The following is a 23,809-nucleotide window of genomic DNA, read 5'->3' as shown; positions in this document are numbered from 1 at the left end:
GTGGCTGTTTCTTTTACGCTGGACATATTTTTCTCATAGAGTGGCTGTGTAATAGTGTTTATGGGCGTCCATGATGTGAGGGAGGGGTGCTAAACTAGCTCGCTTGTACACAACACAGCTGGGGGAACAAAAACAGGGTAATACGTTTACATCAGGAATACCGACGGGAGTTAAATGCATAGTCGTGGGGCTAATGCTCACGTGTACATTTATATATATATATATATATATATATATATATATATATATATATATATATATATATATATATATATATATATATATATATATATATATATATATATAATGTGGCCACTTTATTAAGTACAGCCTTCTAGTACTGGGTAAAGCTCTTTATCCCCAAAACAGTATGAATTCTTCGTGGCATGGATTCAACAAAGTATTGGTAACATTTCATTGAGGTTCTAGTCCATATTGACGTGATATCATCATGCAGTTGCTGCAGATTTGTTGACATTCATTCTACGAATCTGCCGTTCGTGTCAATAGTTTTGGTGTGCTTGTACTCACTGTAGCGTCAGTTTCCTGTTCTTGGTTGACAGGAGCGGAACCCGGTGTGGTCCTCTGGATGCTGTAACCCATCCACTTCGAGATTCAACTTTTTGTGCATTCAGAGATGGTCTTCGGCATACCTTTGTTGCAAAGCATGTTTATTCGGGTTATCCTCGCCTTCCTGTCAACTTGAAACAGTCTGGCCAATCTCTTTTGACCATTTTACACCCTCTCTAAACTCAAGAAACTGCTGTGCGTTAAAATCCCAGGAGATCAGCAGTTTCCGAGATACTCAACTACTTCGTCTGGCACCAACAATCATTCCACGGACAAAGTCACTTAGATTACATTTCTTCCCCATTCTTTTGTGCGGTCTGAACAACTGAAGTACTTGACCATGTCTGCATGCCTTTTAGTCATTGAGGTGCTACACGTGATTATCTTATTAGGTATTTGCATTAACGAGCAGGAGTTCGGGTGTATCTATTATAGTGGCCACAGAAAATATGTAGACATACATAAGCATACAGACACACAGACAGACACACAGACAGACACACACACACACACACACACACACAGACACTCACAGACACACACAGACAGACACACACAGACAGACACACACAGACACACACACACAGACACACACACACAGACACACACACACAGACACACACACACAGACACACACACAGACACACACACAGACACACACACATACGTACGTACGTGCACTCTCGTTCAACTATTTAATGATCTTCCTCTTATAGTGGAATTTACTTTGTAATTGAGGTTTGAGATACGAAAAGAACTGAACCAGCCAATTGTGAGACTAGAACAATCTAGGAATATATGATAACGTACAAAATATCGAGAGGACTTGACATGGTTGACAGGGATAAACTGCTCAAGAGGGAAACGAGGACACAGCAAATATGTCTTCAGCCTCAGGGGTATCAAGAAGTGGAATGACCTGGATGAAAAGGTAGTAGAGGCAAGCTCCATATATAGCTTTAAGAATAGGCATGACTGGGCCAACGGGGAAGTGAACCAGGCAACGGTAAATTGATATAAGCAGGGACAAATAACTTTTAATTTTTTTTTTTTTTTTTTTTTTTAAGATTTACCAGTATTTTCCCGGCCCGGGCCTTATCCAAGTAGTGGCCCAGCCTTGTCTCCCTGTCTTGGGAGTGTCTGAGACCTAAGTCTCCCATGGGAGGAAGTACAAGTAACTCCTCATCTTTGGGACCAACTGTCCCCAGGCCTAGCCACAAGCTAGGCCTCTAGTCTGCCATCCCCGCCCCAAGGGGCCTAATGGGAATGACAGTCTTATAAGCTACAAGCTCCGGCTCAGGCACCTACCCTACCCTAGAAGGGTTAGGCATGGTGTCGATCCAACTTGTACAAATAACTAATACTTAACCCCCTACGGAAACTAGACAGGCGAGTACAAGAATCAACACTTGCCCAAATGTGACTAATTTACATAAATATTGTAGTTTCAATAGGAATATGTAATTATATAGAAAGGTTTACAGACTGAAAAAGAAGTCTTATGCAAAGTAATCAGTCGAAACGTTCATAAAACTGCGAAAGAAGATTTAGACGAACTTTGCAAATGGAGTGAAAAACGAATGGTAAATATTTAATTTTGCCAACTGGTTACAACAATACTATAAAACGCAGTGTGTGTGTGTGTGTGTGTGTGTGTGTGTGTGTGTGTGTGTGTGTGTGTGTGTGTACTCACCTAGTTGTACTCACCTAGTTGAGGTTGCGGGGGTAGAGTTCGAGCTCCTGGCCCCGCCTCTTCACTGATCGCTACTAGGTCACTCTCCCTGAGCCGTGAGCTTTATCATACCTCTGCTTAAAGCTATGTATGGATCCTGCCTCCACTACATCACTTCCCAAACTATTCCACTTACTGACTACTCTGTGGCTGAAGAAATACTTCCTAACATCCCTGTGATTCATCTGTGTCTTCAGCTTCCAACTGTGTCCCCTTGTTACTGTGTCCAATCTCTGGAACATCCTGTCTTTGTCCACCTTGTCAATTCCTCTCAGTATTTTGTATGTCGTTATCATGTCCCCCCTATCTCTCCTGTCCTCCAGTGTCGTCAGGTTGATTTCCCTTAACCTCTCCTCGTAGGACATACCTCTTAGCTCTGGGACTAGTCTTGTTGCAAACCTTTGCACTTTCTCTAGTTTCTTCACGTGCTTGGCTAGGTGTGGGTTCCAAACTGGTGCCGCATACTCCAATATGGGCCTAACGTACACGGTGTACAGGGTCCTGAATGATTCCTTATTAAGATGTCGGAATGCTGTTCTGAGGTTTGCTAGGCGCCCATATGCTGCAGCAGTTATTTGGTTGATGTGCGCTTCAGGAGATGTGCCTGGTGTTATACTCACCCCAAGATCTTTTTCCTTGAGTGAGGTTTGTAGTCTCTGACCCCCTAGACTGTACTCCGTCTGCGGCCTTCTTTGCCCTTCCCCAATCTTCATGACTTTGCACTTGGTGGGATTGAACTCCAGGAGCCAATTGCTGGACCAGGTCTGCAGCCTGTCCAGATCCCTTTGTAGTTCTGCCTGGTCTTCGATCGAGTGAATTCTTCTCATCAACTTCACGTCATCTGCAAACAGGGACACCTCAGAGTCTATTCCTTCCGTCATGTCGTTCACAGATACCAGAAACAGCCTTGGTCCTAGGACTGACCCCTGCGGGACCCCGCTGGTCACAGATGCCCACTCTGACACCTCGCCACGTACCATGACTCGCTGCTGTCTTCCTGACAAGTATTCCCTGATCCATTGTAGTGCCTTCCCTGTTATCCCTGCTTGGTCCTACAGTTTTTGCACCAATCTCTTGTGTGGAACTGTGTCAAACACCTTCTTGCAGTCCAAGAAAATGCAATCCACCCACCCCTCTCTCTTGTCTTACTGCTGTCACCATGTCATAGAACTCCAGTAGGTTTGTGACACAGGATTTCCCGTCCCTGAAACCATGTTGGCTGCTGTTGATGAGATCGTTCCTTTCTAGGTGTTCCACCACTCTTCTCCTGATAATCTTCTCCATGATTTTGCATACTATACATGTCAGTGACACTGGTCTGTAGTTTAATGCTTCATGTCTGTCTACTTTTTTAAAGATTGGGACTACATTTGCTGTCTTCCATGCCTCAGGCAATCTCCCTGTTTCGATAGATGTATTGAATATTGTTGTTAGGGGTACACATAGCGCCTCTGCTCCCTCTGTCAATACCCATGGGGAGATGTTATCTGGCCCCATTGCCTTTGAGGTATCTAGCTCACTCAGAAGCCTCTTCACTTCTTCGTCGGTTGTGTGCACTGTGTCCAGCACATGGTGGTGTGCCCAACCTCTCCGTCTTTCTGGAGTCCCTTCTGTCTCCTCTGTGAACACTTCTTTGAATCTCTTGTTGAGTTCTTCACATACTTCACGGTCATTTCTTGTTGTCTCTCCTCCTTCCTTAGCCTGATTACCTGGTCCTTGACTGTTGTTTTCCTCCTGATGTGGCTGTACAACAGTTTCGGGTCAGATTTGGCTTTCGCTGCTATGTCATTTTCATATTGTCTTTGGGCCTCCCTTCTTATCTGTGCATATTCGTTTCTGGCTCTACGACTGTTCTCCTTATTCTCCTGGGTCCTTTGCCTTCTATATTTGTGTGTGTGTGTGTGTGTGTGTGTGTGTGTGTGTGTGTGTGTGTGTGTGTGTGTGTGTGTGTGTGTGTGTGTGTGTGTGTGTGGACATACTCACCTATTTGTCTTAGCTCCTGGCTCCGCCTCTTCACCGGTTGCTACTGGGTCCTCTCTCTGCTTCCTGAGCTGTATCATACCTCTTCTTAAAACTATGTATGGTTCCTGCCTCCACTACTTCACTTGCTAGGCTATTCCACTTGCTGACAACTCTATGACTGAAGAAATACTTCCTAACGTCCCTGTGACTCGTCTGAGTCTTCAGCTTCCAGTTGTGACCCCTTGTCCCTGTGTCCCCTCTCTGGAACATTCTATCTCTGTCCACCTTGTCTATTCCCCGCAGTATCTTGTATGTCGTTATCATGTCTTCCCTGACCCTTCTGTCCTCCAGTGTCGTCAGTCCGATTACCCTTAACCTTCCCTCGTACGACATTCCCTTGAGCTCTGGGACTAGCCTTGTTGCAAACCTTTGTACTTTCTCTAACTTCTTGACCAGGTGTGGGCTCCAGACTGGTGCTGCATACTCCAGTATGAGCCTAACATACACAGTGTACAGTGTCTTAAACGATTCCTTATTAAGGTATCGGAACGCTATTCTCAGGTTTGCCAGGCGCCCGTATGCTGCAGCAGTTATTTGATTGATGTGTGCCTCCGGTGATGTGCTCGGTGTTATGGTCACCCCAAGGTCTTTCTCCCTGAGTGAGGTCTGTAGTCTTTGTCCACCTAGCCTATACTCTGTCTGCGGTCTTCTTTGCCCCTCCCCAATCTTCATGACTGCATTTGGCTGGATTGAATTCGAGAAGCCAGTTACTAGACCACATGTCCAGCCTGTCCAGGTCTCTCTGCAGTCCTGCCTCATCCTCGTCCGATTTAATTCTTCTCATCAACCTCACATCATCTGCGAACAGGGACACTTCTATTCTTTCCATCATGTCGTTCACATATATCAAAAATAGCACTGGTCCTAGAATTGACCCCTGTGGGACCCCGCTCGTAACAGGCGCCCACTCTGATACCTCTTCACGTACCATGACTCGTTGCTGCCTCCCTGTCAGGTATTCCCTGATCCATTGCAGTGCCCTCCCTTTTACATGCGCCTGATCCTCCAGCTTCTGCACTAATCTCTTGTGGGGAACTGTGTCAAAGGCCTTCCTGCAATCTATGAAAACGCAATCTACCCACCCCTCTCTCTCGTGTCTTACTTCTGTTACCTTGTCATAAAACTCCAGGAGGTTTGTGATACAAGATTTGCCTTCCATGAACCCATGCTGGTTTTCATTTATAATCTTGTTCCTTTCCAGGTGTTCGACCACTCTCCTCCTGATAATCTTCTCCATGACTTTGCACACAATACATGTCAGACACAGGTCTGTAGTTTAGCGCCTCGTTTCTGTTTCCTTTCTTAAATATGGGGACTACATTAGCTGTCTTCCATTTCTCAGGTAGTTGCCCAGTTTCAAGGGATGTGTTGAAGATTGTGGTTAGAGGCACGCACAGCATCTCTGCTCCTTCTCTAAGGACCAATGGGGAAATGTCCGGTCCCATCACCTTTGAGGTGTCAAGGTCACTTAGGAGCTTCTTCACCTCCTCCTCAGTTGTTCGTATGTCATCCAACACTTGTTGGTATATTCCCTCTTGATGTTCCCTTCTGTGCTGTCTTCCCACAGCCCTTCCTGTCTCTACTGTAAACACTTCCTTAAATCTTCTGTTCAGCTCCTGTGTGTGTGTGTGTGTGTGTGTGTGTGTGTGTGTGTGTGTGTGTGTGTGTGTGTGTGTGTGTGTGTGTGTGTGTGTGTGTGTGTGTGTGTGTGTGTGTGTGTGTGAGAAAATTGGAGTCTGTATCTATGTTATGGTGTACGCACGTGAAAAACAAAGTTAAAAAAGACTTTTTTTCTCAAAAAATATGCATTGAAATGGATGTCCACGTTAAAAAAAAAAAACATACGAGGAATGAAACAGAGAATGAAGACCCATGGGTGCCAGCGAACACAGTACTAAGTTCTGAATACATGGTGGGGGAAACAAATGTGGAGAGAAACGTAGCAGAGAAAGTAGAGCCGCAGCTTCAGGTGAAGAGATGAAACAGGCATGAGAGAACTCATGAATGCACATCAGTGAAAGAAAATAAAGAAAAATGAATGAAATGACTGAGTATGTAACCAGGAGGCCAAGGAAAATTCACTCCCAGAAGCAGTAAGAACATGGTGCGTCTGTAGAGGCTAAAAAGGAAAAAAAAAGTGCAAGGGCATGGAAAAAACAGAAGAGCAGAAAAAGAAAACCGAGAAGTGACAGAAAAGCTAACTCATGTGTGATGAGAGATGCTGAGAGAGTGAGAATGACATAGTATCAGACAGTAAATTCCGCTCGAGACTGCTATTGCAGTCACACGGGTAGAAGACATCAAAGAACAAGGTGATAAGACTAATGGAGAAGAGCTTACGAGAAATGACTATTGGTTTACCTCGTCAGATTTTCTGCATTTTTCTAGGTATGCTTGTTTCCATGTATACTTGCTTCTAGGACAGACACGTAGTAGAATTCAGGTCAGTATCATGGGCCAGTAGGCCTTCTGCAGTGTTCCACCATTCTTATGCATATTATTGAAATAGAGAAGTATCTGTGGGGAACTTTATCCAGAACTACAATGATCACCATGGGTTTAGCAAATCTTCTTTGGCACACTTATTGAAATTCCATGATGAGGTAACAGAATTGACTAAAGAGAGAGGGGATAAGTAAACTGTATACCCTTACACTGTGAGAAGGCATTTGAGAAGGTACCAGGAATGTGGGGAAAACGTGTTAGCTAAGTTCACTTTCTAACACGTTTCCCCACAATTTTGGTCATTTTCTGACCGGAAGTGGCCACACACTATTCTAGTAAGGAGCAGAGAACGCACTGACATCAGCATGAGAGACCCCGCTCTGACGCATGTGTTTGCTAGCTGCCATGAGAACAAGGAAGTGGAAGAGTTCACTTGCCCCTTCACAGGGGGCTAGGCCCTTTAGAGGGCTGTGGGAGCTGATTTACCCCCCACTCTTTTCCAAATTGGAGTTAATTCTCCACCATGAAAAAGTTTTAGAAAAAAAAAAAAATAGAATAGCAGGCAAGAATAACAAGGAATACATAACAGGAAGGAAAGAGTAATTACCCGGGAAGAGAGACACATTTGCAATTAACAAGTGTGTGACAAGTTGGGTTTTCCAAGGATGGGCACTGGGACCGGTCCTGTTTATGGCTGCACAGCTCACTCAAGATGGACATCTAGATGAGCATAGTACCATATATATCGCCTGGGATGCATACCAGTCTAATAGCCTCTGCATTTACTCTAAGAATCAGAAAAAGAGTTATTCTCTACACTATATATGAAATATGTCAGACTTTGCTCTTGGAGCATGCAACACTATCATGGAACTCACACCTGATCAAGGATGTCAAGAAACTGGAAAAGTGTAATGACTTTCAGTGTGGATAATTCTAGAGCTAAGTGGTAAAGGCTATGAGGAGAGACCATGGAAACGAAACTTGAAGTCATTAGAGGACAGAAGAACCATGGAGGACAACATACAAAATACTTAGAAATCGATAGGATGAACAGGGACAACGTGTTAGAGGTGAGAAACAGGAGCATGAAGACAAAGGTGGAAGTTAAAAATAACACAAACGATTCACCCGAATGACTGTTTCTTCGACCTTAGAATGGTCAGGAAGTGGAATAACCTAGATAACAAAAGGGGTAGAAGATGAAACTATATACAGCCTTAAGAAAAAGTATATAGCTTTTAAAGGCAGGAGAAAGAGTAAAGCCAGTAGGGATCAGTTAGGAGGCAGGACCAGGAGCTGAGACTAGACCTTTGCAAACTCAAATAAGGGAGTACAAATAGGTCAAAAAAAAAAAAACTCCCCCCTTCCCTCTCTCTCTCTCTCTCCCTCTCTCTCTCTCTCCCCCCTTCCCTCTCTCCCTCTCTCCCCTTCCCTCTCTCCCCTTCCCTCTCTCCACTTCCCTCTATCCCTCTATCCCTCTCTCCCCTTTCCTCTCTCCCCTTCCCTCTCTCCCCTTCCCTCTCTCCCCTTTCCTCTCTCCCCTTACCTCTCTCACCTTTCCTCTCTCCTCTCTCTCTCTCTCTCTCTCTCTCTCTCTCCCCCTCTCTCTCTCTCTCCCTCTCCTCTCTCCCCTCTCCCTCTCCCCTCTCCCCTTTCCTCTCTCTCTCTCTCCCCTTTCCTCTCTCTCTCTCTCCCCTTTCCTCTCTCTCTCTCTCCCCTTTCCTCTCTCTCTCTCTCCCCTTTCCTCTCTCTCTCTCTCCCCTTTCCTCTCTCTCTCTCTCCCCTTTCCTCTCTCTCTCTCTCCCCTTTCCTCTCTCTCTCTCTCCCCTTTCCTCTCTCTCTCTCTCCCCTTTCCTCTCTCTCTCTCTCCCCTTTCCTCTCTCTCTCTCTCCCCTTTCCTCTCTCTCTCCCCTTTCCCTTTCCTCTCTCTCTCTCCCCTTTCCTCTCTCCCTCTCCCCTTTCCTCTCTCCCTAGCTTTATTGACAAGCTATTTACAGGTTAAGGATTCCTAACTTTATTGGCAAGCTAAGAGCTGTTACCTACATCAGCTCATTTGAAAGAATTTTTATTGTTATGAGACATACAAGTAGGGAACAGGATGAAGTTGGAGCCATCTGTGGGCCAGCATTATCATTTGATCAACTGACTATCTCGTTGACATCATTATGCTGTACGAATGTGTTCCATACTCGAGTCATCCTGGGTATGTATGATCTCAGATGGAGTGATGTTCTGGAGAAGGGTACAGCCAGAGTGAAGTTGCTGCTTTCTGCCCGTCTTGTGGCATAAAAGCTTGTTTCACACTGTCCTCGAAGTGGATCCAAATGTGGTATTTTGACAATATTGGCCTTGTACATAACAGTAAGGCCACCCACATCCTTCCTATGTTGAAGGCTCTGCTGAAATGACAGATCTATCCAGGATGGGTCCAGGCGAGAGATGAGACTTCTTGCTCTGTTCTCTACTCTGTCAAGCAGTCGCAGATGAGAGGGGGGCAGGCAAACCAAGAAAGTGGAGCATACTCAAGGTGTGAGCGTACTTGTGCCTCGTACAGGATCTTGCAACCCCTACTGTCAAGCAGATGCGAGATACGGCGAAGTGCTGTAAGCTTCCTAGCTGCCTTGTTTGCAAGATTTACAACATGGTTCTTCATGGTTAGTTTGGAGTCAAATTTCACCCCAAGGATATCAACTTCTTCTCCAGGTGCCAACACCCTCCCATTCATCCTTACTACTGCACCAGCATTACCATCATGGCGCCTGGAGACGATCATCATTTGCATTTTCTCAGGTGCAAATGTTACTTGCCATCTATTTCCCCAAGCTGATATAGCTCTCAGCTGGTGATTGATGTAGCTTAGAGCAGCTTGCATTTCTTCTTTTGGATAAGTGAATGTCAGTGTACAGTCGTCTGCATATGCATGTGATTCTGAGATGAGATGAAGAAGGTCGTTGAAGTAGACATTCCATAACAATGGACCCAGCACGCTTCCTTGTGGAACACTTGCCCCAATAGGATATCTTGCTGATTCCGTTCCATTGAGAACTACACTTAGAGATCTACCATGAAGGTAATCACTGAGGAGACATAGCGTAGAGCCTGCAATTCCCAGTGCTTGAAGTTTTGCTAAGAGGCCCTGGTGCCACACCCGGTCGAAAGCGCCAGCAATGTCCAGTGCTACCACACAGCTGACTTTGGATTCATCCAGTGACTGGTGCCACTTAGTGGAGAGGTTTAACAACAGATCAGCAGCAGAGTAACCTTTCCTGAAGCCATATTGACGATCACAAAGTAGTGAGTGGTAGTCAAAAAACTCTGTCATTTGTCTTGAGATTATTGTCTCAAAGATCTTACCAGTGATTGACAGGAGTGACACTGGTCTGTAGTTGCTGATTTCTGCTCTGCTCTTCTTTTTGTGAACAGGGACTACATTTGCCTCTTTCCATAGAGGGGGCCATTTACACTGTACTAGGCAGTGCTGAAAGATGCGAGTTAGAGGGGCTGCTAGCTGGTCTGCACATCTCAACAATCTTGGGCTCAACTTGTCTGGGCCCACAGCCTTTTCTTGGTCAAGCGATTTAAGAAGGAAATGCACCTCCTCCTGCCTTATTGTCACCACTGGCAGTTTTGACGCAGTTCTTGCAGCTAGCTAAGGAGGGTCCCTTGCTGGATCAGGAACTTGCATTTTGGTAGCAAAGTGTTCAGCAAAGAGGTCCGCCTTCTCTTGACTACTAGTAGAGGTGGTCCCATCCTGTCGATTTAGAGGTGGAATAAGTTCATCAGGCAGATATTATTATTATTATAATCAAGGGGGAAGCACTAAACCCGTAGGATTATACAGCGCCTATGGGGGGATGGAAGGCATTCAGGCTTAATTCAGGGAACTGGAGCACAGATCCAATTCCCTAGATCAAGAGCCCCTCACCAGCGTCAAGGAGCCTTCCTTGAGGGGTATCAGGCAGATAACATTGTCTGTCCTCGACCAGGGACCACCAGGTTTTGGAGCCTACCCTACCTGATGCTAGCTTTCTTTTAGTGTCCACCTCCCATTTAGCAATGGCCCACTTTTGAACATCTCCCATATGCTTACAGGCTTGCGTGTGCAAGTTCCTGTTATAGGTGGTAGGATGTCTCTTATACCTTCGCCATGCTTTGTACTTAGCAGTAGCAGCCTCTCTACAATGAAAGCCAAACCAAGGCTGATCTGTAGGCTTCGTCACATATTGCCGGTGAGGAATGTGTTCTTGTTGTAGATTAAGGATGTGTCCAGTAAAGGCTTTCACTTGGTTGTCAACATCCCCTTGGAGAAGAGCATTCCAATCGGTGGTGGCGAGCTCAGAGCAAAGGGCTGGCCAATTACCTCTTTCCCATAGCCAGGTTGTGCGTGTGGACTCACCTCGTTCTGTTGGGATCTTAAGTGTCGTAAAAACAGCCTTGTGGTCAGACGATCCAACGTAGCCGAGGGGTTGACAAGTGACTATGCCTTCTGCCAGATCACTCACTACTGGGTCAAGGGAGGAGCCAGAGATATGAGTAGGGAAATCAACAAAGTTTCTCATGTCAAACACTGCAAGAAGGTCATCAAAGTCCCTCTGTATAAGGTGCTGGTTGAGGTCACCAACAATTATAATATGTTGACAGTTGTGTTGTAGCAGAAGGGAGTCAATATTTTCCATTAGGAAGTTGATGGGGTCTGCATGTTGCCACTGAGGTCTGTACATTGCACATGCTAGTACAGAGGTACTAGTGTTTATACAGAGCTTGAAGAACATCATTTCAAGATGTGTAGGGGTGGCAACATCAATGTGCTGGGCATGAACACTTTTAGAGAAGCACACAGCAGCAACACCTCCTTGCCCTTGCCTGTCTCTTCTCATCCATGAGGTGTAGCCAGCAATTCTTGCAAAATTTTCTGGAGCCCTGTCATCCAAAAATGTTTCAACAACAGCTATCATGTCGGGACGTCGAGTGTTCACAAAACTATGTGTGAGCTCTCCAACATTAGTAATGAAACCTCTAATGTTGGCCGACAGGATGCTGATAGACTGGCTCCTCATTAAGAAGCTGTCAGCTTGAGGTGGTGGGTGTGTAGGGAATGTAAGGTGCCTGCCCTTGAGAGGGGTATGGTACTGAGGCAGCTGCAGGAATGTAGGTCTGTGGTCTTGTATAAGGCACAATACCACCTGCTGGGCTGGGATAGGAGTAGCTAAGTGTGTGACGTGTGAGTGTGTTCACCAATTCAGAGATCCTGCTGGCTTGTTCTGAGAACAGGTCTCTAAACAGGTGGTCCTATCTGTCAAGTTCCTTTTTCTTCCGACACTGGTCCTCCTGATGTCCTTTCTTGTAGCAGTAATTACACCTGGTATCTCGCAGGCAGTTTTTGGCAGTGTGCCCCTTCCGGTGACAGCGAGAGCACAGCCTAGGTGCCTTTGAGGGTGGACTAGGATTTGTTACACCTCCTGTGTTTTGCAGATTTGTCCTCAGGTTCTGCTGCTGGAACTGTTAGTGGAGGGTGAGACGGCTGTAGATGTCTTCCTCCTCCACGTCCTCTGCCCCGTCCTCTACCAGTTCTGACAGATGTGTCCCTGCTGTTCGTACTTTGGCGCAGTAGGTGATCAGGTGCAGTGATAGTTCCCTGATCATTAACTGCACCAATCTCTGGTGGAGAAACTCCTGGCTCAGAACTTGCTGATGAAGCACTGCTGCCAGATTATGGAATAGTGTCGGCAGGTGTGCTGACAGGTGTAGGATCAGAGATGGTATGTGCACTGTCAAGTGGACTGGCAGTGGCTGAAGCAGAGATGTCAGGTGTAGGAGAATTAACAGATCCAAGGCTTCCCTCGTTGCTGGGAAGAGGATTTGTTCCCTCTGTGGTGGTCAGAGGAATTGTGTTAGAATTCCTAAAGGTAGTGTTTTGAACTGTCAGTCTGTGGGACCTTAGCGATGACAGAATTCCACCAGTGTGGGACTTCCAGTCTTTGTCAATAGTGTTAATATTAGCTGAGCAGCTTATGTGACTTGATGTAGGCTTGTACTGGCCTTCTACAATAGCATGTAGGTTATCTAATGATTTGAGGAGCTCATGAAGTGCTTCCCTGTGATGGATTATCTTAGCTGCAACTTTACAACACAGCCCAAGAGGGCAGTCTTGATCTTTGGACAGAAGTTCATGAGGTAGGACTTCTGAACCTTCCTCCTGTAGCTCCAGGCTTGTATCCACATATACCACAGGATTATGGATATCCTTCATTTTTCTGAAATTTTCAACCTGACTGCAACAAAATTCTTCTTCTGGAATGCAATCTGTGTGGCAGTAGTTGGAACAAGTAGGCTCCTTACATCTAAGAAGAATTTTTGTCCCTTGTGGTATACCCACAAACACTGCAGTAACTACTGGGACAATACCCAGATAGCGTAGATATTTTTGCTATTTTGCGATGTGAACTCATCCCAGACTCACTCACTCACTCACTCACTCACTCACTCACTCACTCACTCACTCACTCACTCACTCACTCACTCACTCTCTCTCTCTCTCTCCCCTTCCCTCTCTCTCTCTCTCTCTCTCTCTCTCTCTCTCCCCCCCCGTCCCTCTCTCTCTCTCTCCCCGTCCCTCTCTCTCTCTCTCTCCCCCCTTCCCTCTCTCTCTCCCCTTCCCTCTCTCTCTCTCTCTCCCCCCTTCCCTCTCTCTCTCTCTCTCCCCCCTTCCCTCTCTCTCTCTCTCTCTCTCCCCTTCCCTCTCTCTCTCCCTTCCCTCTCTCTCCCTCTCCCCTCTCCCCCTCTCCCCTCTCCCCCTCTCCCCTTCCCTCTCCCCTTCCCTCTCTCTCTCCCCTTCCCTCTCTCCCCTTCCCACTCTCCCCTTCCCTCTCTCCCCTTCCCCTCTCTCTCTCCCCTTCTCTCTCTCCCCTTCCCTCTCTCCCCTTCCCTCTCTCTCTCGCCCCGTCCCTCTCTCTCTCTCCCCGTCCCTCTGCTGGGCTCTCTCTCCCCGTCCCTCTGCTGGGCTCTCTCTCCCCGTCCCTCTGCTGGGCTCTCTCTCTCCCCGTCCCTCTGCTGGGCTCTCTCTCCCCGTCCCTCTGCTGGGCTCTCTCTCCCCCTTCCCTCTCTCTCTCTCCCCTTCCCTCTCTCTCCCCTTCGCTCTCTCTCTCTCCCCTTCCCTCTCTCTCTCTCCCCTTCCCTCTCTCTCTCTCCCCTTCCCTCTCTCTCTCTCCCCTTCCCTCTCTCTCTCTCCCCTTCCCTCTCTCTCCCTCTCCCCTTCCCTCTCTCTCCCTCTCCCCTTCCCTCTTCCCCTCTCTCTTCCCCACTGCCTCACTTTCTCTCCCTCCCTCCCCTTCACCTCTCTTCCTCTGCCTCCCTCTCCCCCTCTCACGCAAGTCGGAGGAAAAATGCTAAAAACAAAATACCTGGCAGAAAACTTGGAATAAATTGACTTTTTCACGGAACACCAGCAAGGATTTAGGGATGGAAAATCCTGCCTACAAAACAAGCCGAATTCTATGAAAGGTTAACGGAGATCAAGCAGGTCAGAGGAGAGTGCCTGGCTTGCATGCTCTTGGACAGCCAGCCTTTGACACTGTACCACACGAAACTCGTTCATTAAATGGAGAAAGAGGAGAGGGGTGACGGCCGGAGCGCCTCTGAATGAGGGAATACGTGGCAAATAGAAAGCAGAGTCACAGTCAGGGAAGGAAATACCAAATATAGGGAAAAAAAGTGTCAAGTTCTTCAGGGATCACTCCTACGAATAATATTCTTGATACTTAGAGACATTTAATACCACTTTAGGAGCAAACGAAAAAGAATATAACACCACCACCACTGCTCGAACAATTTACAACACGCAATTTGCAGTAGAAACTAAGAAGTTTCGGTCCGTCTGCAGGACCATTATCAATTCTCGAGGAAGCGAAGGTTACAAGAGACGACGTTTCTGTCAAGATGGTGGTGGATGATTAAGGATCAGAGGTGAGGTATACCACGTTGATGCTGGTGAATGGCTCTTGGTCCAAGGAACTGGAGCGACCCTCTTAAGATAAAAATAATTTTCTCTAATTTCCCCAGGCTCTGTATAACGTGTGTGCACACACACACACACACACATACCAACAAGTGTTGGATGACATACGAACAACTGAGGAGGAGGTGAAGAAGCTCTTAAGTGACCTTGACACCTCAAAGGCGATGGGACCGGACAACATCTCCCCATGGGTCCTTAGAGAAGGAGCAGAGATGCTGTGTGTGCCTCTAACCACAATCTTCAACACATCCCTTGAAACTGGGCAACTACCTGAGAAATGGAAGACAGCTAATGTAGTCCCCATATTTAAGAAAGGAAACAGAAACGAGGCACTAAACTACAGACCTGTGTCTCTGACATGTATTGTGTGCAAAGTCATGGAGAAGATTATCAGGAGGAGAGTGGTCGAACACCTGGAAAGGAACAAGATTATAAATGAAAACCAGCATGGGTTCATGGAAGGCAAATCTTGTATCACAAACCTCCTGGAGTTTTATGACAAGGTAACAGAAGTAAGACACGAGAGAGAGGGTTGGGTAGATTGCGTTTTCCTAGACTGCAGGAAGGCCTTTGACACAGTTCCCCACAAGAGATTAGTGCAGAAGCTGGAGGATCAGGCACACATAAAAGGAAGGGCACTGCAATGGATAAGGGAATACCTGACAGGGAGGCAGCAACGAGTCATGGTACGTGAAGAGGTATCACAGTGGGCGCCTGTTACGAGCGGGGTCCCACAGGGGTCAGTTCTAGGACCAGTGCTATTTTTGATATATGTGAACGACATGATGGAAGGAATAGACTCTGAAGTGTCCCTGTTCGCAGATGACGTGAAGTTGATGAGAAGAATTAAATCGGACGAGGATGAGGCAGGACTGCAAAGAGACCTGGAGAGGCTGGACATGTGGTCCAGTAACTGGCTCCTCGAATTCAATCCAGCCAAATGCAAAGTCATGAAGATTGGGGAGGGGCAAAGAAGACCGCAGACAGAATATAGGCTAGGTGGACAAAGACTACAGACCTCACTCAGGGAGAAAGACCTTGGGGTGACCATAACACCGAGTACATCACCGGAGGCACACATCAACCAAATAACCGCTGCAGCATACGGGCGCCTGGCAAACCTGAGAATAGCGTTCCGATACCTCAATAAGGAATCGTTCAAGACACTGTACACTGTGTATGTTAGGCCCATACTGGAGTATGCAGCACCAGTCTGGAACCCACACCTGGTCAAGCACGTCAAGAAGTTAGAGAAAGTACAAAGGTTTGCAACAAGGCTAGTCCCAGAGCTCAAGGGAATGTCGTACGAGGAAAGGTTAAGGGAAATCGGACTGACGACACTGGAGGACAGAAGGGTCAGGGGAGACATGATAACGACATACAAGATACTGCGGGGAATAGACAAGGTGGACAGAGATAGGATGTTCCAGAGAGGGGACACAGGGACAAGGGGTCACAACTGGAAGCTGAAGACTCAGACGAGTCACAGGGACGTTAGGAAGTATTTCTTCAGTCATAGAGTTGTCAGCAAGTGGAATAGCCTAGCAAGTGAAGTAGTGGAGGCAGGAACCATACATAGTTTTAAGAAGAGGTATGACAAAGCTCAGGAAGCAGAGAGAGAGAGGATCCAGTAGCGATCAGTGAAGAGGCGGGGCCAGGAGCTGAGTCTCGACCCCTGCAACCACAATTAGGTGAGTACAATTAGGTGAGTACACACACACACACACACAGACAATATGAAAATGACATAGCAGCGAAAGCCAAATCTGACCCGAAACTTTTGTACAGCCACATCAGGAGGAAAACAACAGTCAAGGACCAGGTAATCAGGCTAAGGAAGGAAGGAGGAGAGACAACAAGAAATGACCGTGAAGTGAGGAACTCAACAAGAGATTCAAAGAAGTGGTGGTGTGCCCCACCTCTCCGTCTTTCTGGAGCCCCTCCAGAAAGACGGAGAGGTGGGGCACACCACCATGTGCTGGACACAGTGCACACAATCGAGGAAGAAGTGAAGAGGCTTCTGAGTGAGCTAGATACCTCAAAGGCAATGGGGCCAGATAACATCTCCCCATGGGTATTGAGAGAGGGAGCAGAGGCGCTATGTGTACCCCTTACAATATTCAATACATCTATCGAAACAGGGAGATTGCCTGAGGCATGGAAGACAGCAAATGTAGTCCCAATCTTTAAAAAAGGAGACAGACATGAAGCATTAAACTACAGACTAGTGTCACTGACATGTATAGTATGCAAAATCATGGAGAAGATTATCAGGAGAAGAGTGGTCGAACACTTAGAAAGGAATGATCTCATCAACAGCAGCCAACATGGTTTCAGGGACGGGAAATCCTGTGTCACAAACCTACTGGAGTTCTATGACATGGTGACAGCAGTAAGACAAGAGAGGGGTGGGTGGATTGCATATTCTTGGACTGCAAGAAGGCGTTTGACAGTTCCACACAAGAGATTAGTGCAAAAACTGGAGGACCAAGCAGGGATAACAGGGAAGGCACTACAATTGATCAGGGAATACTTGTCAGGAAGACAGCAGCGAGTCATGGTACGTGGCGAGGTGTCAGAGTGGGCACCTGTGACCAGCGGGGTCCCACAGGGGTCAGTCCTAGGACCAGTGCTGTTTCTGGTATTTGTGAACGACATGACGGAAGGAATAGACTCTGAGGTGTCCCTGTTTGCAGATGACGTGAAGTTGATGAGAAGAATTCACTCGATCGAAGACCAGGCAGAACTACAAAGGGATCTGGACAGGCTGCAGACCTGGTCCAGCAATTGGCTCCTGGAGTTCAATCCCACCAAGTGCAAAGTCATGAAGATTGGGGAAGGGCAAAGAAGACCGCAGACGGAGTACAGTCTAGGGGGCCAGAGACTACAAACCTCACTCAAGGAAAAAGATCTTGGGGTGAGTATAACACCAGGCACATCTCCTGAAGCGCACATCAACCAAATAACTGCTGCAGCATATGGGCGCCTAGCAAACCTCAGAACAGCATTCCAACATCTTAATAAGGAATCATTCAGGACCCTGTACACCGTGTACGTTAGGCCCATATTGGAGTATGCGGCACCACTTTGGAACCCACACCTAGCCAAGTACGTAAAGAAACTAGAGAAAGTGCTAAGGTTTGCAACAAGACTAGTCCCATAGCTAAGAGGTATGTCCTACGAGGAGGGGTTAAGGGAAATCAACCTGACGACACTGGAGGACAGGAGAGATAGGGGGGACATGATAACGACATACGAAATACTGAGAGGAATTGACAAGGTGGACAAAGACAGGATGTTCCAGAGATTGGACACAGTAACAAGGGGACACAGTTGGAAGTTGAAGACACAGATAAATCACAGGGATGTTAGGAAGTATTTCTTCAGCCACAGAGTAGTCAGTAAGTGGAATAGTTTGGGAAGCGATGTAGTGGAGGCAGGATCCATACATAGCTTTAAGCAGAGGTATGATAAAACTCACGGTTCAGGGAGAGTGACCTAGTAGCGATCAGTGAAGAGGCGGGGCCAGGAGCTCGGACTCGACCCCCGCAACCTCAACTAGGTGAGCACAACTAGGCGAGTACACACACACACACACACACACACACACACACACACACACACACACACACACACACACACACACACACACACACACACACACACACACACACACACACAATTTTTAACGAGAATCGCAGACCCTTGGATCAAGAGCTCATCCCAGTATGAAGGCAGTCGCCTGGAAGAGTCAGAATTTGATAAGCTCACATATTAGTGAAAATCCTAATTAATTAACTCTGTTTTATCTTTATTTAGGCTCGGAGTGTAATAATTGTTAATATAGTATTAATGTATGCTACCAGGGGGCTTCACCACCTCCCAGTGGCTTCACCTCCCAGGGGCTTCACCTCCCAGGGGGGCTTCACCTACCAGGGGGGCTTCACCTACCAGGGGGGCTTCACCTACCTGGGGCTTCACCTACTAGGGGCTTCACCTACCAGGGGTTTCACCTACCAGGGGCTTCACCTACCAGGGGGCTTCATCTACCAGGGGTTTCACCTCTCAGGGGCTTCACCACCTATCAGGGGCTTCACCTCCCTGGGGCTTCACCACCTATCAGGGGCTTCACCACCTCCCTGGGGCTTCACCACCTCTCTGGGGCCTCACTACCTACCAGGGTTTTCACCACCTACCAGGGGTTTCACCACCTACCAGGGGTTTCATCGCGTACCAGGGGCTTCACCTTGGGGTTTCACCACCTACCAGGGGTTTCACCACCTACCAGGGGTTTCACCACCTACCAGGGGTTTCACCTCCCTGGGGCTTCACCACCTACCAGGGGTTTCACCTACCACGGGCTTCACTTCCCTGGAGCTTCACCACCTTCCTGGAGGTTCATCACATCCCTGGAGGTTCATCACATCCCTGGAGCTTCATCACATCCCTGGAGCTTCATCACATCCCTGGAGCTTCATCACATCCCTGGAGGTTCATCACATCCCTGGAGGTTCATCACATCCCTGGAGGTTCATCACATCCCTCATCAATTTCATCTCTTCCCGGCACAGAATCCCATAAGCCTCTTATCACCACCTTGCCTTCTGCACCTCCTCTACACCACCACCATTCCAACACCACCACTCCTTCACCACGCCACCATCAACACCATACTAACTCCACCACTCCTTCACCTACAAACCTTCACCACCACCCCTTCACCAGTCCTTCTCTACCATCGAACTTACTCCATCATCACCACCACTCTACTCTTCCTCACTACCACCACCACTCCCTCACAACCATCACAACTCTCCCTCACAACCACCATCACAACTCTCCCTCACAACCACCATCACAACTCTCCCTCACAACCACCATCACAACTCTCCCTCACAACCACCATCACAACTCTCCCTCACAACCACCATCACAACTCTCCCTCACAACCACCATCACAACTCTCCCTCACAACCCTCCCTCACACCTCTCCCTCACAACCCTCCCTCACAACTCTCCCTCACAACCCTCCCTCACAACTCTCCCTCACAACCACCATCACAACTCTCCCTCACAACCACCACCACAATTCTCCCTCACTACCACCACCACCACAATTCTCCCTCACTACCACCACCACTCACCCTCACTACCACCACCACCACTCACCCTCACTACCACCACCACTCACCCTCACTACCACCACCACTCACCCTCACTATCACCACCACTCACCCTCACTACCACCACCACTCACCCTCACTACCACCACCACTCACCCTCACTACCACCACCACTCACCCTCACTACCACCACCACTCACCCTCACCACCAGTGACGCGCGAGTTGTTCAATCTTTCACCGGTGTTGTTAGGATTGCTGGCTTTGTCTCCAACACACAACACTTGCCTTTATTCTCTCCCGAGAACAATGTTACATTTTCTCGATCTTGTTGTTGTTGCTACTCTCAGTTGACCTGAGCTGACACCGACACAGGGTAGAGAGACCTTATCTGTCACACCTTGTAATGTTCTCTTGGAGAAATGTTAAAACATTGGAATGAAGTGTCGAAAATATTGATTTTTTTTTAATATTAAAAATTGCTATATAATCAGTTCTTTTGTTTTCACTGGAAAATTATCGTGGGGAGAGAGAGAGAGAGTGTTAACACACACGTTAACACACAACACGTTAACACACAACACACACGTTAACACACAACACACACGTTAACACACAACACACACGTTAACACACAACACACACGTTAACACACAACACACACGTTAACACACAACACACACGTTAACACACAACACACACGTTAACACAACACACACGTTAACACACAAACTTAACACTCGTCACCCACATCAATGTTTTAATTTAACGTTGATTTCTTACTTAAGCAAATTTCAGGCAATACGTTATTCAGGTACAGATTAGTTTAATATAGGATTTCCTTACGTCAGGTTAGTTTAAGAACGATTTGGCAAGATGAGTTTAGATGAGTTTGGGCAAAATTTACCCAGTTATATCGGAACGCTAAATAAAATACTTGTAAGCGATAAAAACTTTATAAACTGGAACCAACAAAAAGAAAGACCCAGAGAGCAGACTGTACAGCCACACTACAATACAACCACACTGTACAGCCACACTACAATACAGCCACACTACAATTGCACTATACAATACACTTTGAAGAGTGACATTTTTATTCTAATATCAATGATGCACATCCCACCATCTTCAGTAAAATTGTTATACTGACCTCACTGACAGTGATGGTTGTCTCTCACTGACTCAAAGCAACGACGTCAGCAATAACGTCAACAACGAAGTCAGCAGCGGCGTCTGCAGAAATTTCGAAGGGTGTTGACAGGTGTCTGGCGCTAGGCTTCTGCACTCTTTCAGAATAAATATTCACTCTCACAGCGTATGTATATGTCTTCAAACGAATCTAAACACAAATGTAGTAAATTAATGTTTTTAACGTAGGTTTTGATTATAGGTTTTCAACTTAAAATATTTAACCCGTGTTATCGTAAATATATTTCACAACGTATGTCTTATAACGTACTTTTTGTAATGTATGCTTTCTAACATGTATTACGGTATATATTTTAAAAAGTATGGTCTGGAGCGTGTATTTCACGGAGTTTCGACACTAAAATGTCACTGAACCCGCTGTAATTTTCTTTAAATTGACGAAGTACGGTGACACAAGCGAGCGACACTGACGAACACGCCAGAACTGATTTCAAGATACACGATTTTGCGAGGCTCTGCTGATTTTGCTTGAACTTCCCATAAACACATCTTCTAGCCCAATCAGAAGCTGAGGTAGAAGTGTCGGGCCAATCAGTACTCGAGAATTACCCGTAACTGCCCCGAGTCGCTTGTTGGCCTATCCTTACTTGTCTTCGTGTGGGTGTGAATGTTAACACACTCATTCACTCACTCTGGTGCAAAATTTTCACAAAATCAAGAGTAACAGACCAATTACCAGACACCTGGAAGCCAAGATGATATTTTGTACACAACAGTCCCCCCGAGACACGAAATTAATGTGTCCGACAAAATGACTGGCAACGCGAGAACCCGTACCACGGAAACGCACATAGCATTACGTCCCATGTTAAAATATTTTAATGCGTTTCTTTACGTCAAAAATTACATCACCTTAGCCTAAATCAAACAGTTTTTAGAGTAAATAGTTTTCCACAATGCTCAAAGTAGCATTACAAAAAAATCGCAATACGAAAGGCGCAATAACTTTTTGTTAACTACCAATTACATCGTCGGTAGTTTGTTTACATTCTATAGTCTGCGATGGCAGCAGCGTAGAGTTGAATACAGTATTTCTACCCTTACCAACCAAATGTCAATATTTTTCGTTACAACATATTTGGAAGCAAGAAAACATATACAGTACATTTACAATGAATAATAATAAAGCTAATTATAATAATAATAATAATAATAATAATTATTATTATTATTATTATTATTTCTACAAGTACATGATGCACCTTACACAGACCTAGCTGACAGTGACATACTATTTAGAAAGCTGTATGTTAGCCGACTGTTGTGGGTCGCATCCTGGGAAATGCGACTCACACCAATCAGCTAACACCCAGGTACCTACAAGTTGCTAGGTGAACAGAAGCATCAGGTGTAAGGAAACACGCCCAATGTTCCCATCAGTACCGGCGATCAAACCAGGGACACTCAGGGTGTGAGCTGAGTGCGCTATTTTTAACATAACAGCTGATGCGCAGCGCGCCTAGTTTAAACACTCGTGTTTGCACGAAAACGCTCGCATGTGACACTCGTATCCACGATAAGCTGCTCATTGGGTGCTAAAGAAAGGTGCTCGTATCGGCCATATCTCATATCTCAGTACATGGTAGGCTGTGTATTCCTCTCGATAATGGGTGCTCGCACTACGAGGTGAATAAAGCCGAGAGTATAATGCCTGAAAAAATTTTTACTCTCTATCTTAGGAATTAAGAGTGTCACTGACTGGAGTTTTACAGTTGATATGCAGTTTTATTGAGCATCGTGTACTTGATAGGATTTAAACCTATAAATCAATCACTTTCGATATACTGTATATACACTGAGAGCAGCAATGTGAGCTTAGGGGTGTATATTTTAGGCTGTGCAAGACAAGCCACGGGGGATGGAAGTCTTCAGCTCAAGATCTTTCACACATCTCAGTGCGTCATCAGGAGCTATGCACGGGGATGTGTGAAAGATCTTGAGCTGATGATTTTCCTCCCCTGTGGCTTGTCTTGCATTGTTAAGATCTCCTGCCTGCGATTGTATTTCATTTTAGGATGTATACATTTACAGTTTACTTTAACCCTCGTATTAGGAATTAAATAATTCTTAACCAGCGGTTAAGAATGAAACAAGTCCGTTACCAGTGAAACAGGTTTCTGTCACATGAAACGGATCTCTGTCATAAGGTGACCCATATCGGCACTATGATGGGGATGTTGAAAGACAGTTAAAACGGTGTGTCTAAGATAGGTGAAAATGGGGTAGCCGATATCTTTATGAATAATCACTGCATGAACGACCGCTGGCTTACCTGAGATGAACTCGGTAATCCAATACAAGATTGTCTATAGACACACACACACACACACACACACACACACACACACATACACACACACACCCATGTACAGTATGAAAAGTCAGGGAGAAGATTATCAGGAGAAGAATGGTAGAGCGCCTAGAAACGAATAAGCTGATCAACAACAACCAGCACGGAGTCAGGGACGGGAAATCATGTGTCACAAACCTACTGGAGTTCTATGACAGGGTGATAGCAGTAAGACAAGAGAGAGAGGGATGGGTAGATTGCGTTTTCTTGGGCTGTAAGAAGGTGTTTGACACAGTTCCACACAAGAGATTAGTGCATATGCTGGAGGACCAGGCAGATATAACAAGCAAGGGACTGCTTGTTATATCTGCCTGGAATGATACACAAACAACCCGCACAT

The 23,809-nt window shown here is 46.3% G+C and overlaps 1 long non-coding RNA gene across 2 annotated transcripts in view; it reads right to left on the bottom strand.

The window, feature by feature from the left end:
* The window catches only part of LOC138854372 (uncharacterized), a 704,854-nt gene extending 683,248 nt beyond the window's left edge, over positions 1 to 21,606 (bottom strand). The window contains exon 1 of one of the 2 annotated variants that reach the window (XR_011393560.1): positions 21,061 to 21,606. This is a non-coding gene — a long non-coding RNA (uncharacterized lncRNA). The remainder of the gene's footprint in view (positions 1 to 21,060) is intronic. The other variant, XR_011393559.1, reaches the window with a different exon arrangement.
* Between the last annotated feature and the right edge of the window lie 2,203 nt (positions 21,607 to 23,809).

This window comes from Cherax quadricarinatus, chromosome 56 (genome assembly GCF_038502225.1).
Source record: "Cherax quadricarinatus isolate ZL_2023a chromosome 56, ASM3850222v1, whole genome shotgun sequence".
Taxonomy (NCBI): Eukaryota; Metazoa; Arthropoda; class Malacostraca; order Decapoda; family Parastacidae; genus Cherax; species Cherax quadricarinatus.
The sequence above is the reverse complement of the archived record's forward strand: the minus strand, read 5'-3'. Positions and strand labels throughout refer to the sequence as shown.